Genomic DNA, 18,681 nt, shown 5'->3' with positions numbered 1-18,681 from the left:
TCCCTTATCCTCCTCTTGATATAAGGGTGAGGGAGGTGTGTGTGGAGCAAGCATTATCACACTGAACTCTAAGCCCCCCCACTTTTAGTACACTGCTCAAATATACTTTTTCACAGGGAAATATGTCAGAGTGCAGACACTAAAGGCTCTCTAACTTTCATTTCACTGGGGCTTTGATGTTTCTGAGTGATGCAGGACAACCGCTGCTCCATCTGGCTACCACTGGGGTTGAGCACAGGCGTGCTGCAAACTGCTGATGATTAGACTGGGATCGGTTGCTTTGACCTGCCTGTCCCTTGCTGATTCATTTACGCTCTGATGACAGTCAAACGATCAGAATAAGGTGAAACGCTGAATAGATGTTGGTGTGAGGAAATATTTTCTTCCAGCTTGGACTGATGTTTTAGAGCACTCAAGTAAAAATATACAGCTAGAATACAAAATGCACATTTAAGGCAAAGTGTGGTCTTTAAATAAAAAATAGTGATAGCAGTGTAGAGAGGATTAAAAGACATGGTGCATTGGTTAAAGCCATGAAGACTGACACAAGGATACACTTCAAAGACATAATGGATTAGAGAGCCTGATATGACCTGTGTTTTTGTGTTTCAGAGGCGGATACTCCAGGAAGCATGTGGGCTTGGCGTTGTCTGAGTAACAGCAGAGGCAATTGAGCGTTAAAGCCGAGTAAATCTGTCTGCGACCACATGGGGCGGGGGGTACACACCCACACACGTTGCTGTGCACCTACAAGAGGTACCATGGGTTTGGGTACAGAATATATTCACTGCTCAGAAAGGAGAAAATCAATGAGCATTTTTTCCACTTGATTAATGTGGATGAGAAACAATCTCACCCCAGTGAACGGTATATTAGGAGCTGTTCTGGGGCTTCTGATCACATCATAAACGTTTCCTCAGCACACAGAGTTTGCCTCAGCTGTTGTGGAATTGTAAATGTTAGGAATTACATTTTTCTGAACATTTAAATAACAATACAGTCCCTGCAGTAATTTGCAGGCTTGTTTGGGGATTGCTGCGGCCTAGAATGAATGATTTCAAGGCAGCTTTTCCAAACAATTGCAATTCACGTTGCAATGTTTATAACCTTTATTGCAATGAAATTGTAGGAGCAATTTTCATCCATTCTCTGAGTGTTTTGTGGCAGAAAATTGTTTGTCAATCAATGTCACTTGTTTTCCAACACAATGTTGCACATGGTCCAAACCCTGCTTTCATGCAGAACATCAGGAAAATGCCTTGCACCGTCTTAAGCAGTAATGTCTGCAGGTATGTGTGAGACGTTCGTGCTGCACACATCTGCATCTTCAACGAGAAACAGTGAAGTGAGTTTGGTCTGAAAACTATAATTGGAAACTATGATGATTCGCCAAATTTGCAGAAAAGTTGCAGTGATTGGACTAAATTGACTGCGCAGAATTCCTGGTGACTGGTTAATAAATGGGTTAACTGTGACAATTGCGACATCACAACATCCTGCAGGGGCTGATAATACAATTAAGGCTCTATAGGAGTGGTTCCCAACCAGATTTCCAGATTTCTCCTTAGTCATTTGTTCAAGGTCCACACAGTTTAATAGATTCAGTGTCATACTTGTGTTTGACCATGTTGTTGAGCTAGTTTGCTGTCTCTGTCAAGTAGTTGTCCATAAGGCACTCACTTTACAGAAGGAAACGGCACTTTAAAATAAAAGCTCTGAGCCGAAAATTCACTGTACTTAAAAATAAGGTGTGTTTTTTACAAACTTGACACATTTGCAAGTCACCCGTGGTCCATTCACAACGGACCCACGACACACCAACTGGGAACCACTGCTCTAGAACATGTTTTGTCAACAGCTCTCTCCAAGTTCAAGAGTGAACTTCCAGTCTCAACTTTAAAGACTCTTTTTTTGGGCAGTTTTTGCCTTAATTGATGGGATAGCTGAAGACAGACAGGAAACATGGGAGACTCGGGTGGATGACTTATGACGAGGGGCTGCTAAAAAGGACTCAGCCTATATGGGGCACACACTCCACCAAGTGAGCTAGAGGTTGCCCCAATCTTAAAGCCAACAGGTCCTCGAAGTGAGGTTGTCCATTTTTTGCCCCAATGTCTATTCAAGTCCTTTAACATTGGGTATCTGCTGATTCTAAGTCCAATCCAAGACTTACATTAGCGTTGATGTTGATTAAATATATTTCTGACAGAGTTCAATTACAGCTGTAGACTTCTTAATCTGACAGACCTATTTTTTTTACAAGCTACTTGATCCAAATACTGAAAATTCTGGTTTGAATAAAAGTTTAACTGAGAGAATGTGACCACAGAAACTACAGAAACACTCAGGATGGTTCAGTGGTGTTACAGAGTGGAGTTTCAGAGTGGCTGCAGAGGGCAATTAATCCAGACATCAGACAAGTCTAATCAAACTACTCTTGGAGTTAACATTAGCGTCATTTGAACTGGAAAGCAACTATCAGCAGCAGCTAAAAATGAGCAAGCTGCAACCTCAGTGTTTTCTACGTGGCTCTTTGCTGGTGATAATTAGTACTGAAGCTAGCACATCCATGTATTTTGCCATCCTCAGCTGGAATAATTCTTCACATTCACACCACACAGGCTAATTTTAATTTGCACACTGACACCAACCTCAAACAAAGCTCTTTGTTCAAGTCTCATTACATGCATGCCTACTGCACACTGGCACACGTATAGACACATTGAAGACGTATGGAGATTGTAAAAGGAAGCAGGTCAGTTTTACGGGCTCAGTTCTACGCAGCAGGATTGGCTCCACTGGCGCCAAATATCATTATCTGGTTGAGGCCAACAGCAAAGTCTGACTACTGAGAGGGAATGGATTCCAATAAATGGTCCAGAAATATATCCATCTGAAATGCAGCGCAAGCCTCTGACCACTTCTGGATCTGTGATCTGTATGAAGTCAGTCAGGGCTGCAGTGGTACGGCAAGTAAATGAGACAGACTTTACCCGCTAACCACAGGCAAAGGTTTATTTAACAAGCTTAATGAAGTAGAGTTCTTTCAAAAGAGACCTTGAAAACAGGCTTGTTGAAAGGCTGCTTTATCGGGATACTTAGTTAATTACATAGGTGAGACAATGCCAATAAAAGTGTTGGACGACTCCGACACATGTTCACATCAAGGTCTAAATAAACTCCACTTCCTGACAGACAGGCAAAGAGAGCAGAGAGCATTAACCGTGTTTATCAGAGGATATTCTTCTCTTTACACAAACACATATGATACACAAATAATTTTGATAAGGATCCCTTGTATTGATTACTGTACAGCACTGTGACTAAGCCGTGTAGTGAGCAGTTGTTTCTCACAGTTGAAAAATAAACTCTGAGTGCTCTCTGATGTATGAACTACTTATTTCAAACATATGTTTGGCAGCTCAGTGCCGCAATTTATCCAATTTCTGATTTATCGGACTAGCTTTTCCAGAGCATGCTGGCAAACTGTGATGCAAAGCCAATGGAGCTAATTGAGATGTTCTTTGCTAAACAATTGCCCTTTCTTCCATTAAATAAAAAACACAGGGCTCCAGATTGAGACCACTTTGGTTGCACCAGTGTGCCTGACATTTATTATTCTGATACACAAAAGCTTAACCAAAGTTGACAAGAGAGAGTTCCACACGGAAACTTTCAGCAGGTCTACACCATTAGCAACAGGTGCTAAAGTTAACACACCAAGCAAATTGGTGTGGAAGTCAGTCACACTATGGTGAGGGTGAATGAAACACTGGAGCTGGAAGACCCATCTGCAGGTTCCTGATCTGCTTCAACAGCACTGGAGAAAGTTGTGCATAAAACAAAGATGGTGTGTCGGTGCTGCTCCACTGTTGTGCGGCATGTGAATGGAAACACATTCAATATGCTAACAGACGTTCGACAGCATGAGCCAGAAATGCCGATCATGGCGAGGAAAAACAAACCGAAGCCCAACTCCTTATGCTCGCAGCCTTTAGGTGCCAAAGTAGAATGAATTAAAAAACAAATACTGAAGCAATTGGGATTGACACTGGCATGAAGTCGAGATGGAACTAACTGAAACAAGTTATTTTTATTATTCTATTCATTTTGTGTTTTCAATTTTATAGCTTGAGAGATGCTTTTCAGTTTATAGCCTGTTGCTGCCTCTGGGAAGGTGTTCAGTGTTTGTTGTACAGTGTAATACAGAAGTGTTTGAAATGTTCCTTATTTCTATGAGGAAAAGTAGTTTACAAAAGTTGCCATTGGGCAAAATGTTGCCTCAATCTCCAGCAAGAGGACTGCGTATGTCTTTGACACTTGCATTACTGTCTGTTCAAAATAAATGAAAAGGAATAGATCGGCTTATGCATTTATGTTTTTGGTCCCAAATGGCAATGTTTTTTAGCAAATGACACTTGCACTCTAGCAATGCCAGGGGACACATCTATTTCATGGCAGGTGTGCTGCTCAGGACCAAAGGAAGGGCAGTGCTGGGTGTGGAGATCTTTGGATGAGAGGTTCTCAAGAAGCTGCAAGCAGCAATACCAGAGGCAAAGCAATCATCCGGTTACAAACAGGCACGTTTTAAACAGGCTCTGCACAGGTGAAAAGAAATCTGTGACAGTAGATGGGTTGTCGATAATGATTCCAAGTTTGGTACAAAAAGTGACGGAGTCTTTTATTGTGAGTTGAGAGGTTGAACCCTGACACCCATAGTTAAAAAATTATCAATGGATATAGGAACCAAAAAAAAACAAACCAAAAGGTGCAATGAAAACTTTTGAGTGCATCTAAAGCCTCTTTTCCACTGCTCAAAAAACCCACTAGCACCCGCTAACCACCCATCCATCCATTTCCATTTTAGCCCGGGCCAGGTCGCGGGGGCAGCAGCCCAAGCAAAGCACTACAGACGTCCCTCTCCCCAGCAACGCTTTCTAGCTCCTCCTGGGGGACCCCAAGGTGTTCCAGGCCAGATGAGATATATAATCTCTCCAGCATGTTCTAGGTCTGCCCCAGGGCCTCCTACCAGTGTGACATGCCCAGGAAAACACCCACCATCATAAGGCTCTTTAATGGGAAAGGTTATAATCAGCATTCACACCAGGGTCAAAAGAATGTGTTGTCACTGGTATTTATTGGCTCCGGCTCTGATTAGCACTGATGGAAACACAACACCAGGGTGAATGTGCTGATTTTAGCCCCTTAGGCGGTGAGATGCAATGACACCATCCATCTCTACCCAAGCAGTGCTCAAACATCGATTCAAATTAGTCTGCACCGAGTTTTAAAGAGAGACTAAATAAGTAAGACATATAAAAGGAAGTAACCACCGTTAGTTTTCACAGGCTTCTATGCTACTTCCTACTGTTCATTAATCTGTTTTCCAGCCTGTCTGTGACGTCAAACATGACACACCAAAAAAACAAACACTCACACACAGAAAGGCATACTCATCTGCTTCAGAGCCGTGTACACATCTCTGGTCCACTGGCAATGGGAAAGAAGTCTATAGCCTATTCTTAGTGGGTTTACTCGTGTTTAAAAAACCCACTTGCACTAATTTTGGTGGAAATGGGGTTTAAATTATGTGCCGCTGCACCTAAATGAAAAAGTTATAACTAATTAATCATTCAAGTCATTTGTCAAGCAGAAATGCCAAAACATGTGACATTTCCAGCCACTAAACTGGGAAAATCCAGTGCGTTTCCTTATCTTAAAGAAAACTGAAGATCTTTGGGTCTTGGACTGCTGACTGGATAAAAAAAGACCTTTGATGTTGCCTTGAGCTGTAGGAAATTCTGATGGGCTGTTTTATATATTATTAATTAACTGAGAAAATAATCTGCATAAAATAATCTTTAGTTGCACCCTTGATGACAAAAATGAAATTATGCATTAATGCATGAAATGCTCTGCAATACTTTTGGCACAACATTAAATATCAGCTCCAAAGTATAAAGTAGGGTATAGGGTATAAATGTGTCCCTCTGTTCAACCAAACTAGGTCTTAAAAAAGGATGGTGGTGACCCCCAATTGCCAGTGACTCCACCCAGCGCAGCCATCTGCTGCTCCTATTCTCTACATCTGGAAGACAGATCACCTAGAGGCCACCAGAAGCAGCCAATTATGTCATCCACTGGTTCTACCCAAACAGGAAGCCTGTGTGTGTGCATATATGCATGTGTGTTTGTTACATGTGTGAGTGTGTTACAGGATAAGTTATGGTTTCTTCCTTGTTAAGGAGCCTGGAAAGTGAATGCATGCGTACATGTGTGTTCAAGAATTCAGAGGTCAAGGCTTGCTGGGGCAATGTCGGCCATTTCACAAAGTCACACACAAACACACACATGCAAGCAATCAATCAAAAATGCATAGTGCTGCACACTCCAGAAGAATGTACTTGTCATGAGAACATTTGGTTCACACACACTCACAGGTTAAAGCGTTTGAAAAGCCCAGAGTTAAGTTTCAGTGACAGGAGCAGACCAAAGGCATTCCTCTGCTTGCTCTAACTCAAACTCTGCTGCCAGCCATAATTACCAAGTCCTAAACAAACACAGCTAAACATAGACACACACACACACACTCTTCCACTCAGATGGAAACACACTCCCTCCAAGAATAAAACGCTGCCTGCTCTCACACTGCAGCTCTCTCCACTGCTTCTGTTTGGAGTTTGTGCAACTACTCAGATTTCAAGGTTTCATGATCTGCATTGACACTGAGTAATTAACAGCAGCTACACTGCAGAGTGTGTGACTGAATCAATAGTTTCTGTCGCTTCACGGGACATCTGAAAATAACTAAATCCAAACCCCAACTCTGATATTTTGTCAGGATCTGCTGGGCTATAGCTACGAGAACTCCGAGCTTCTCTGATGCAGATGAATATTAATAAAACATATATTGCTCAATTCATGCTAGGCCAGCATTTCCATCCCTAAAAAGCAAGCTTTTTGATTCATTCCTGTCTGTTTCTGCGTAGTAACAGATAAGCTGTCTTTCTAACACCTCCACCTCTCTCTGATCACACCTCCTGTGTCAACAAAGCTGATTGTGCAATACAGAGGCATCCATGTGTTTATGCTGGCAGACAACTGACAGAGCTCAGGCGTTACTGTTAGTTACTTTTTAAAACAGAGATCGCACTATAGGGCTGCTATGAAGTCCATTCTTCAAGCCGCCTTTGCTTTTTTATACAGAACCAAACAAAGGCAGCATCATGCCACCCCGGTGTGTGATTTTAGATAGCATGCCAGCATCCCAAAAGCAGTAGAGGCGCGACGGGCGTTACATGTAACACAACAGCATCAACGTCTAGTGTGACATATAACAGAGGCATTGGCAGCACTTTCTAACCAATAACAATAGCATTAACATGGTAACAACAATCATTTACCATCCCTGTTATATGGTGGCTGATCTGACATCATTGTCTCCTCCATTTGCAGACATTTTTCGGCTGTTGTTCTTCTGTGAGTTAGCTACTAACTGCTATTTACTGCCTTTTAAATCTCCCAGGAGTGGGTGGCACATATTACAAGTCATCACAATGTCACCCTGTATCGTCCACAGCCTCATCCAGTCTGCTACACAGACTAGGGATGCACGATAATGCCGGTACATCATCAGTATTGGTATACTGAACAACAAAACAATTAGGCTCACAAATGTGTTAGCGTTACAGCCTGTGAAGGTCTACATCGTATGTACATTGAAGCTCAGAGGAGTGAATCTGCGCATTCAGAGCTCAGTAATTTAAAACACCTCACCGTCCCGTCCACATGACATCCAGAGGCCGCTGCCTGACAAGGTCCTTCACAGAAAAAAACAGTTTTAAATCCAAAGGCTGATGCCAAAAAAAAACCACGATGTCCTATGTTGAGTCCCGTAGTGCTGTGGATATGGATATATCGATATCAGTTATGATAATGAGTTGTCGTATATCAACATATTGGCAGAAAATCCAATACCATGCATCCGTACCTACACTGTTACTACCTTCTTGATGCAGGCATAAATGGGAGGCAACTCTGTCCCCCAATTCCCTGATCGTACCGTTTATGAAGAAAGGCGAGACGGAATAAGGGCATGGCATTCTTGCCTTGAAAAGCCAGTCTAAAAGGGGCTTTGGTTACACAAAATACTACAGAGATGGTGCAGAAATGACCAGAAATTTCTTGGGCTGGACCACTGATGAAGTGAAACTGTTACTGACAGTAACACATGAGTATAAAGCAGTCAAGCGGTGGAAACCAGGTTGGGAGTCGTCACAAAGCAAATACGGGACATATTAGAGCAGTACTGGGAGCATCATCCATCACCGGAGGAGGCTGTGGCAATAGTAAAGGAGTAACATGACCCACACAAGAATGATGAAATCACAAAATGTATTTAGACCAGCTATAAAGTTTTGACTTGACAAGCTGTGACTGATGAAATCCGATGGGGAAGTGAACATGGGTGTCTGGGTAAGGTCTAGGGTTAGGGTTGTCATCATCACTGTTCTCAAAAGTCCCCATTTCCGCCCGTCCAGACTAAAACTCAACCCAGGAATTTTCAAACTAAAACTGGGTCAGCAGTGTTTTCAAGGGTCCATTTCAGGATTTCCAAAACACTGGAGTAGTGTGGACACAAGGTGTGGCTGTAGCCTGAGAAGCATGGGGTCTGCTTCTACAGACCCCATGCTGACAACAACTTGACTTCCATGACCTTCCAGAGGCCTGACAGTCACTGAGATGAAGAGAACAACACGTAGAGGGAGGAGAGGGCAGAGTGAAGGAGGAAAAACAGATTGAGAGGTTGGAGACAGGAAGGATAGAGCGTGTGAACTGAGAGAGCCTGAAGAGAATCAAAGAAAAAGAGATTGAGGTAGAGGGGAGATGCTGAGAGGAAAGTAAACAGTGTGAGGGGATTGGAATGTGTTTAAGCAGCCGCAGTGACTCAAGGTACACTGTCGGCTGGGGCACACACAGCCTGTCAGCTACATACCAACTGCTTCCAAATGCACAAGGACAAATATGACAGCATTCTTACCCGTTTTACAGCCCTCAAGAGTCTCAATGTAAGTGGAATACACGTCCTCCTACCGCAGACGTAAAGAAACAGTTGGAGCAGACGGAGATAAGTGATGGGACAGGGAGATGTGTAGGAGCAGACGCAGACAGAGGTAGCAGAAAGACTTGGCTCCTCTGGTTTGGCCCGAGATTCAGTGGGTGGAGCGGCAAATGAGAGGATGTTGATATTCCACACAGGAAGAGAGACAAACAAAAGGTCTGCTGGATTGACACAGGACACACAGTGGAAAGAAAAGGCCAAACCATATTTGCAAAGTCTGAATAAAACACTGCAAAAAATAGCAACACACATCAGTAAGCTCCTGTTCCAACAATAAGTAAACAGGACCAAGAATATGACTGAGCATTTGGTGCCAACTATAAGTACAGTTTCCATACTGGATCCTTTGGACACAGCCTGGTCAGTATTTCACAACGTATTCAACACACAGCACCACCATCACAGCTCTGTTCTGCCAGTTATTTCCATAAAAGCATATTGCTGAAATAAACACACAATGCACCGAACCCTGATTCCTGTCCCTGCAGTTGGTGGGCCCACAGGGTGATGGCTCCATGTTATTTATTCGAGCTGAACCCGAACTGGCCCCAAAGCCCAAGGCCCAGCCATCAGATGCTCACTGGCCAAGTCTTGCTATGGTGTCCCCATACCGGGCGAGGTCCAAATATGCCATGTAATCAAGGTCTTCTTGAATTGCTCTTAGTCTGGCCCCTCCCCTGGGACAACTTCACCTTGAGAGACCCTACCCGGGACTATTAGCACCGGCAACACAAGCCCTTTTTAAACAGGAATTGTGCAAATTTGCAGGAAAGCCCAATCAGTCTTTTTTCAGCATTGGCAGTATAAAAGCAAAATCGGGAGTGCAGCAAAATGCCGCCTACCTACTTTTGTTTATACAGAATGCGCCTTTTTCGGGGCAATTGGGGGGTGTGAGCAACAAAACATGAAGCTCAGCGTATGACGTAAACAGTGACGTGGGAGGGAAGCCGTGGCTAGTCAGTCCTTCGGTGATTCTCTCATAAGTTGGCCTGTCCTTCACCGTCCCCGTCATCTGACGGTTAATGGCCTCTTCGTTTGCGAGGGCAAGGAGGGTGCGTAATTCCCTGTCTCCCCAGTTGCTCATCTTTACAGCGTCTGTCAGGTTTGTGTTTCCCTCTTGCTACTAGCTGCTTGCTAATTCCTGCTATCAGCTGTTTCCTGTTTATCCAATGCCAGTGGGTCGCACGTGCGGCGTCATCAACAGCTCCTCCCACAAGTCATCAACAGCCCCTCCGGTGGCGGAAGGGCGCCTCATTCTCTTTAAACCAAAAAGATTCCGCCAATATGTCTACCCTACGAGGCGGAAAACTGGGTACCTCGGATCAACTCGCCAGTCCGGCTCTGTGTGTCTAAACGCTCGCAGCTTGCCAGCAAAACGGCCCAACATTTGCCGAAAAACTGGCAGTGTAAAAGGGGCTACAGTCTCCAGGTTCATAGGGACACACAAACCCCTCCACCATGATAAGGTGGCGATTCTCAGAGCTCGGACATCCGGAGGGAGCTCGGAGTAGAGTCGCTGCTCCTTTGCGTTGAAAGGGGTCAGTTGAGTTGTTTCAGGCATCTGATCAGGATCCCCCTTCTGTTAGAGGTGTTTCGCGCACATTCCACTGGTAGGAGGCCTCGGGGCAGACCCAGAAGACACAAGAGGGATTATATATCTCATCTGGCCTGGGAACACCTCAGAGGAGCTGGAAAGCATTGCTGGGTAGAGGGACGTCTGGGGTGCCTTGCTTGGCCTGCTGCCCCCGCGACCCGGCCCCAGATAAGCGGATGAAAATGGATGAATGGATCACTGTAAACTAACAACAAGTTCACTGGCAACTGATGTCAACTGTGAAGATTAATTAAAACACTAACTTTATTTCTGTTGTTATTTTCAGCCCTGACCATAACGTTTAAAGATATAAAAGCCCTTTTACACAGAGATCCTGTGATAGGGCCACTATGAAATCCCTTCATTATGTCAACTTTGTTTTTTATACAGAATCAAACAACACCAGCATCATGCCCCTCCAGTGTGTGTTTATAGACAATATGCTAGTCCTACCTGTTTGGCGTTTCTGCTGTGCTTATTTTGTACTGTGTTGCTTTGCTACCATCTTTGATAAACCAAATCTACCAGCTGTGTGAAGGGACTTTACCATACACACTTATCAACTGAGGCAGCTGTACACCGGCAACGCCCGTGTTCCATGAAGTAAAAGTACTGCTTTAGTCAGTGGAGTCTGGTGGTTTTGAGATCATGACTTCAGTTCCGTGTTGGAAAGGGCTGACAGCAAGGTGACGAGGTGAAAATATTTTGCATATAGCACACATCTGAGGCAACGTTTGCTCAGCGCCATTTTGTTTCATGTACGTTATTGTAGGGGGTTTCTACATGGAAGGTATTGTAAAGAACACTGTGATTCAGTCCATGGGTGTGTCTATTTTTTGTTTGTTTCTGTGTCACTTCTAATAGTGACACAAGCAGAAAATGACATCCTTGGTACGGCAACATGTATTTTCTCAAACCACAGTATGCAAACTAATCCTCCCTCTCAGTTTTTATTCAATGTACCGGCTCATTAGCTCTCAAAAATATCAATTAGTGGCGTCTAATTTACATATAAACAGTGTATCCTGAGGAAGGCTTCATTTTTATAGAAGCTCTTTCTATGATAGCGTACACACACACACACACACATATAAAGAGATCAGACATGGTGCCTGAACCTGGAGCACATGGCTCTTGCTCTGCCTTTTTGCCTTCATAAACTCTTTGTTTCCATGACAACCACACACAGAAGTCCCCCCGTAGCACACGCATGTGTGTGCCAACCACATGTCGGTGTATGTGTGCGTACGGTTACAAGAGAGACGGGTGGATCCAACGTTGTGGACCCCACAGGGCGGAGTGAATTGAGTTTAATGTGTGAGAGAGGTGACGATGGAGGCAGAGATGAAGAGGGAGCAGACTGGTGGTGCCGACGCACCAACAAAGTGGGCAGCTACAAGCAGCAAAAACAGATGGTGCTGTCTGCTGTGTGAAACCTCGAGACACTTCATGACGACATGCAGTTAAGAGAAATGCAGGGACACTCCTCACAACCCGACACTGTTCCTTCAAATACTCAGATTTAGACAAATTTAAAGTCCCCTCCACCTGACTCCAGTTACATTCTGGATGTGGAGCTTATTTTCCATTCCTTTAGTGGTTCGGTGATGATTCACTGACTCTTCAAGAGTGGTCGGAGGTTTCACCACTTCAAAAACAGAGGGGATTTAGATGGCTGCACGGCCCTGTCTGCAAACCATCAGATCACCCAGAAAGCAGGTTAACTCCAGCTGAAGTGCCAGTCTTTCTCTCAGTCACTGCAAATATGTACATAAGCTCTACAGCAGAGATTGTTGGTCTGCTTAGTCCACGAGGGAACCGGTATTTAACTTGAAACTAACTGCAGTTTATTTGAAGACAACAAGAGAGAAACCGTCTTAATTTATGCTAACTCACCAGGCTCGAGACCACCCAGAATATTTCACCAGATAAATCAGAAACAAATGCTGCAGGAATGCAGCGCACAAACGTCAAAATCTAGTCAGATGGGAGTCTCTGGGATCAAATGCTCCGAGGGAGTCTGACAAACTAAAAAATCTGGAACTTCCCATAGTCGATTCTATTTTTTTAGACAAGTCGAGCCAAAAGCTATAAGCTATGAAGAAGGATTAGGGCCATGTTAAACAAAAAAAAATCTTAAATTTCATTATAAAGTCGTAAATCTGCAAGAATAAAGTCATATTATTACGAGAATAAAGTAATAAATTTACGAGAATAAAGTCATATAAATGGAAACACTGAACGTGAAAACTCACAGTGCTGCATGACCCAGATGTGCTATAATGTAGTCTGTATATGACACAACCACCTTCAGGGAATATTTTTCTGATGGCAGATAGTGGATCAGTGTGAATGAATGAAAAAGGAAAACAGTAAACATTTTCTGGGGGGTAACGCGCTTCTCCTTAGTCATTAGTTCAAGGTCCCACAGTTTAATACATTCAGCTTTATACTTGTGTTTGACCATATCGTTGAGCTAGTTTGCTGTCTCTGTCCAGTAGACGTCTGTCATTCACTCACTCTACAGCAGGAAACAGCACTTCAAAATAAAAGCTCTGTGCCTGAAATTCACTGTACTTCAAAATTAAGTGTGTTTTTTAGAAATTTGACACGTTTGTGAGTCACCTGCGTTCCATTCAGAATGGCCCTGCAACTCGGGTTGGGTACCAAAACTCGGTACTTTTTGTACTTGGTACCGATTCACGTCGGTACTACAGAGTACCGATTCACTTAAAATGAATCGATGCCAAATTTCAGTACCTGAGGTGGAGGCGGAGCGAGAGCGCATAACTCGCACCTCAGACTCAGCAACAATGGCGACAAAAAAAATGTGCAGACAAATGTTAACGTGCAGCACTGTTCCTAAATGTTCTCAATAAAATGTTGAAACTGAGAAGTTTAGACTTTAAAATGTACCGAAATAAGGTACCTTTAGGTACCGGTACCGAATTCCAGATACCGGTACCGTGTCAGTTCAATTATGAACGGTACCTAACCCTACCTGCAACCCACCAGTTGGGAACCACTGTCATAGGAAATACAGCTTTTATTAAAACGCTGTCATTTTTCAAGTACCAATACAAATAAAATGGCGTATTTTACTGTTTTCAATAGCAGGGTTTTATTAAGGTATGCTGTGCAACACTACAAGGCCAAAGGTTTTCTCCCAACCACACTGTAAAGTGGAATGTAAACTTAAGGTAGGGCTGCAAGTATTGATTACTGTCATCAGAGATAAGTCATTTGGTCTATAAATATCATAAAACAGTGTCACAACTTCCTTAAGCCCAAACCAAGGCATGTTCTGTCCATCAACAGTCCAAAATCCAAAATGTTTAATATGACATATATGAAGGAAAGAGACAAAAGCTCACAAGCAATAAGTTGGGACTAGGAAATGTCTGGTATTTGGCTTTATAAATAACTTAACAAATAAATGATTATTAAAATGCTGAATAACTATGTCAGTTGACGACTCAGTTAATCAACCAATAGTTGCAGCTCTAATTTGAGAGGAATGTTGACATTTTGGGTCACGTCTTTACTTGCAATTTTTAAATCGTTTGAGTTGAGGGAGAGATCGACCTCCATGCAGAGCTGGACATTTTTCCAATACCAGCCTTGATCTGATGCCTGACTTTCATGTTTGAAATGTTTAGTTTTCAACATTTGCATTACTAAGGTCAGCACAGCAAGGGGGTTCCTGGTTCAAACCCTGGGGTGGGGGAGCTCTTCTGTGCAGAGTTTGCATGTTCTCCCTGTGTCAGTGTGGGTTTCCTCCAAGTGCTCCAGCTTCCTCCCACAGTCCAAAGACACGCAGGTTAATTGGTGACTCTAAATTGTCCGTAGGTGTGAATGGTTGTCTGTCTCTATGTGTCAGGTCTGGTGACCTGTCCAGGGTGAACCCTGCCTCTCACCCAATGTCAGCTGGGATAGGCTCCAGCCTCCCTGCGACCCCTAACAAGATAAGCGGTTATGGAAAATGAATGAATGAATAAATTAAGTAATAATTAAAGCTCTATACTCCACTTTTGCTCTCTGAGAAGCCAACAACACAACAGTTTTTACTGCTGGCCTTAATAAGGCTCAGAAACTGTTCAATTAAATGTATCTGACAATCTGAAAAAGCAGCTGTAGCTCAGTTTACACCTTATTTCTCCTCACAACTTGCTCCACACACTGAAGATCCCCATACAACTACTGAGTTCATATGCTTTAAATTATTGATATGATATGAATAAAAGTTTAACTGGGAGACTCCACACCATTTATCCAGAGAAGCATCACCAATCTGTTGAACTGCAGAATCACAGTCCACTTGCAGCTGCAGAGTGGTGTTACAGAGGGATAATTAAACTTTCTCAAAAATGATCTTTGGCTGTGCGCAGACACTGGCTTGCAGAAAGCACACAACACTACACAACATCAAAAAGTTTTACTCAAGCCGTTATGGAACACTGTGATATTAAAATTGACGAGTATCATACCATTTGCATATCACAGCGTTTGTTGTGTAGAAAACATCCACATAACGTACATAAAATGAAATGGAGCTGAGCAAACACTGCCTCAAATGTTCGCATTATTAAGAATATTTTCACCACTTTACTTTGCTGCAAGACAGCCCTGTCCAACATGGAACTGAAGTCATTATCTCAAAACCTCCAGGTTTCATTAGAAACAGCAGTACTTTCACTTCGCAGAATGCTGATGTTGCTGGTGTACAACTGCACTGATTGGTTAGTGTGTATTGTAAAGCCCCCGTCCACAGCAGTATGTCATTTGCCAGTAAATTTGATTTCTTTAAGAGTCTAGCAAAACAACACAGTACATAAAATAAGCACAGTAGAAACGTCCGATAGGTGGGACCACTGTATTTAACTAAAGCTCCTTTTACACTGCCTGTTCAGGGCAGGAATTTTTTTGCCATTATTCCACCTCTCTGTTCTTTATAAAATCTACAATTGTGGAATGGGGGGGGACAGAGTTGTCTCGCCTTAAGCTGGCAGCGGAAATAGGACCAGCACTGAAATGACCTCTGTGTGAAAGGGACAGCCACCAAGACTTTTTGACGATGTATTATGCTTGTGACCCACCATGAGAGATATATAATGTAACTGACAGCAGTTAGCAGCTAACTCAAAGATGAAGAACAGTGGCCAAAAATGTCCACAATCTGTGAAAAACAATGAGGTCCAAGCAGAGGATGAGATTAACCACATATAACAGGGATGTTACTGTATAAAGCACTGCCGACATGCTGTGTTTAGGGGACCGGTTCAGGGTATACCGTGATATAAAAGTTGACGGTTATCATACTGTGTACATTGCTAATCTACATTATTGAAAAAAAGTGCAACTGGACAGAGAATCTCATTGTTATTTTACTTATTTTCAAAAGAAAGACTTTTAAAAAACGGTTTCAAGTTTCATTTATAGTAATAAAATGTTTGTTAAACCAAAAATGAACCTTCCATTTTCATTCTTTTAAGGGTCATTTTGACTTACAATAAGAAGAAGAAGAACTCTGTGATACAGTGAAACGACAATATTTTCTTTGACAGTTATCACACCATGAAAATCTCATACTGTTGCAAACCTAATTACTGTTAGCTGATATAATCTGCCACGGATAACATTAACCACTTTAACCTGGGACAGCAGTGGTCAACACCAATAAAATGAGAAGATGAATATTTTGTTCTTCGCGTCCTTTCCCAGTTTGTGCTTCCTACATATCACCATTACATTCCAGTCACAGAGCTCAGCCTTCGTTTTTCTTTGTCAGACATTCCTGATTATCTTTGAAAAACAGTGAATGGCCATTAAACAGCACAAGAAACACATACACACATTTCTGTGTATGAAAGTATTTAAGTAGAATATGCAAACGTTTCAGTCTTGGTACATGTCCAGCAAAGCATACAAGGAGATACGGTATATCTCCATCTCTGTGTGGATTAGGAAGTGAAGTCACAACTTTGTTAAGAGGTTAAAAATCTCAAATATGCAGACGAGGAGATGCAGAAAAATTTGGAGGATTTTGTTAAGACCCTCAAAACAGCAGTGACCTTCTCTCTCAATCCTTGGAGAGCTTACAAGATGCTTCAGTCTGTGACTTGAATCTACATGAGAGGCACAAACTGGGGCAAACCCAGCCCAACGTACAGGACACCTAAAGCTGATCCCAGTCCACCACAGCCAAGAGGACTCCATCTCAGTATGTTCACGATCAATACAGATGGTTTACACAGTTGTCTAGTGCACAGATCACATCTCAAATACCACAGGTTTGTCATTTACTGCACCTAAATGCATCATTCATGGATGCCAGTACGGTTACAGATGTAAGGTATGGAAGTTTATGCAAAATTAGGATACTGAACTTACAGAAAGAGTTACTTCAGGTGGTCTTTTCTGTAAGATAAAGCAGTTGTGACATTCATATGTTCATCATTTTGTTCCTCTGGGGTTCCCCACTGTGGGGACCCCTGCTACAGACTAATCTCTGGAGCTCATTTCCTTTGCACTGTAGCTACACAGAGAAGTTAAACGTTTCTAAAAGGTCAAAGAGCAGAGGTTAAAAGAAACTGTGTGAACTTCTCAGAGGCTCCAACAACCCAAAGTGCTTTTTCCCTATAGCAACAATGTGCCTGACAAACCAGGAGACACCATGAGTAAAGCACCAAAGTGACCTAACTGTGTCTCCACAGCACACTACAGGTCTAATATTTGGTCATTAATATCCAAAAAGCAGATGCACATGAGAGAAAAGACAGGAACAAGATGAATTTCGTGTCATTTGACACCAGTGTGTCTCAGAGCAGTGGACTCAAACTATGACAACAAAAGCAGAGGGGAACGTACCGTGAAGGTTCCCCAGTGAACACTGCTCTTATCTCCGCCTGCTTTGTGTATTTTTATCCCGGTAAAGCAGCCGAAGGTGCCGCTTCTCCTCCAGACAAACCTCGGTGAGCTGGTTCTTCTCTTTCTGCTCTTTCTTCTTCCTCTGCTCTGGATGGAAAACGTCGTCCTCACTGAGGAGAGAAAACGGGCGGGTCTCGAGGGTTCGGACAACCCGTCCGACCAATCAGGTGCCGGCATGGCAAAAATATGCTGCTCTGAGCCAATCAGAGTCTGTTTCCAGCACACAGCTGTGCGCTGATTGGCTGGCTGAGTGGAGACCTCCCAGTTGAAATTACTACAGCACCGGGAGAAGAGAGGAGCTCGTGGAATGTGACTGTAGTGTCTCTACACCTCCAGCTGCAGGACAAAGCACACACACATCTCTCATCAGAAAACAACTAAACACAGGTTATAAAACATAATCAAAATATTTATATCATTTAAAAGCACGTGCAAATAACGGAAATTAGTATTTTCTGTAATAATTAGGCGTTTATTATTCATTTAAACTGAAATAACTCAGCTATAAACTGTGAACTAAGCTGACAGTCACAGTCTGGAAAATTAAGAATGTCTCCATCACAGTAAAAACCCATTTTGAGAAAATGGTCTGTAAAATTCCATATGTTTATAGACTAAAAATAAGACACTTATAAAGCTTTTGATTAATAGATATTATCATGAAACCTCCCTAGTTGATTACCCACATTACGACAGTTAGTTTTTGTTTGACAAGTTTTCTAAAACTGTATATCTAAATATGCAAATGAAGCATTTCCTAATTACATATAGTCTTTTGCCAAATTAAACATTAATTATGCACTGATTTGCATACATTTTCTGAACAAAAATCTGATCATTAGATAAAGCCAGGGTTCAAATTGTTGTTTTAATTTCTTAACATACGAAAGTCAAAGGTTTTTTTTTTTTATCTCTTTTAAAATACAATTTTCCTCATGTTTTGTGTGTGAAGGAACACTACAGGTGAACAGGGTTATGTTTTTAAATAATAGATATCGCCATGAAACATGGAAGTCAATTATTTTTTCTATAGCAAGCT

The 18,681-nt window shown here is 42.5% G+C and overlaps 1 protein-coding gene across 2 annotated transcripts in view; it reads right to left on the bottom strand.

Moving 5' to 3' along the window:
• The window catches only part of ccdc102a (coiled-coil domain containing 102A), a 101,021-nt gene extending 83,272 nt beyond the window's left edge, over positions 1–17,749 (bottom strand). The window contains exon 1 of one of the 2 annotated variants that reach the window (XM_033614084.2): positions 17,583–17,749. The gene's annotated coding sequence lies outside the window, so the exon portion shown is untranslated. Of the gene's footprint in view, positions 1–9,040; positions 9,192–17,582 lie in introns of those variants that run through there. The other variant, XM_033614124.2, reaches the window with a different exon arrangement.
• Between the last annotated feature and the right edge of the window lie 932 nt (positions 17,750–18,681).

Source organism: Epinephelus lanceolatus, chromosome 2 (genome assembly GCF_041903045.1).
Source record: "Epinephelus lanceolatus isolate andai-2023 chromosome 2, ASM4190304v1, whole genome shotgun sequence".
Classification (NCBI taxonomy): domain Eukaryota; kingdom Metazoa; phylum Chordata; class Actinopteri; order Perciformes; family Serranidae; genus Epinephelus; species Epinephelus lanceolatus.
The sequence above is the reverse complement of the archived record's forward strand: the minus strand, read 5'-3'. Positions and strand labels throughout refer to the sequence as shown.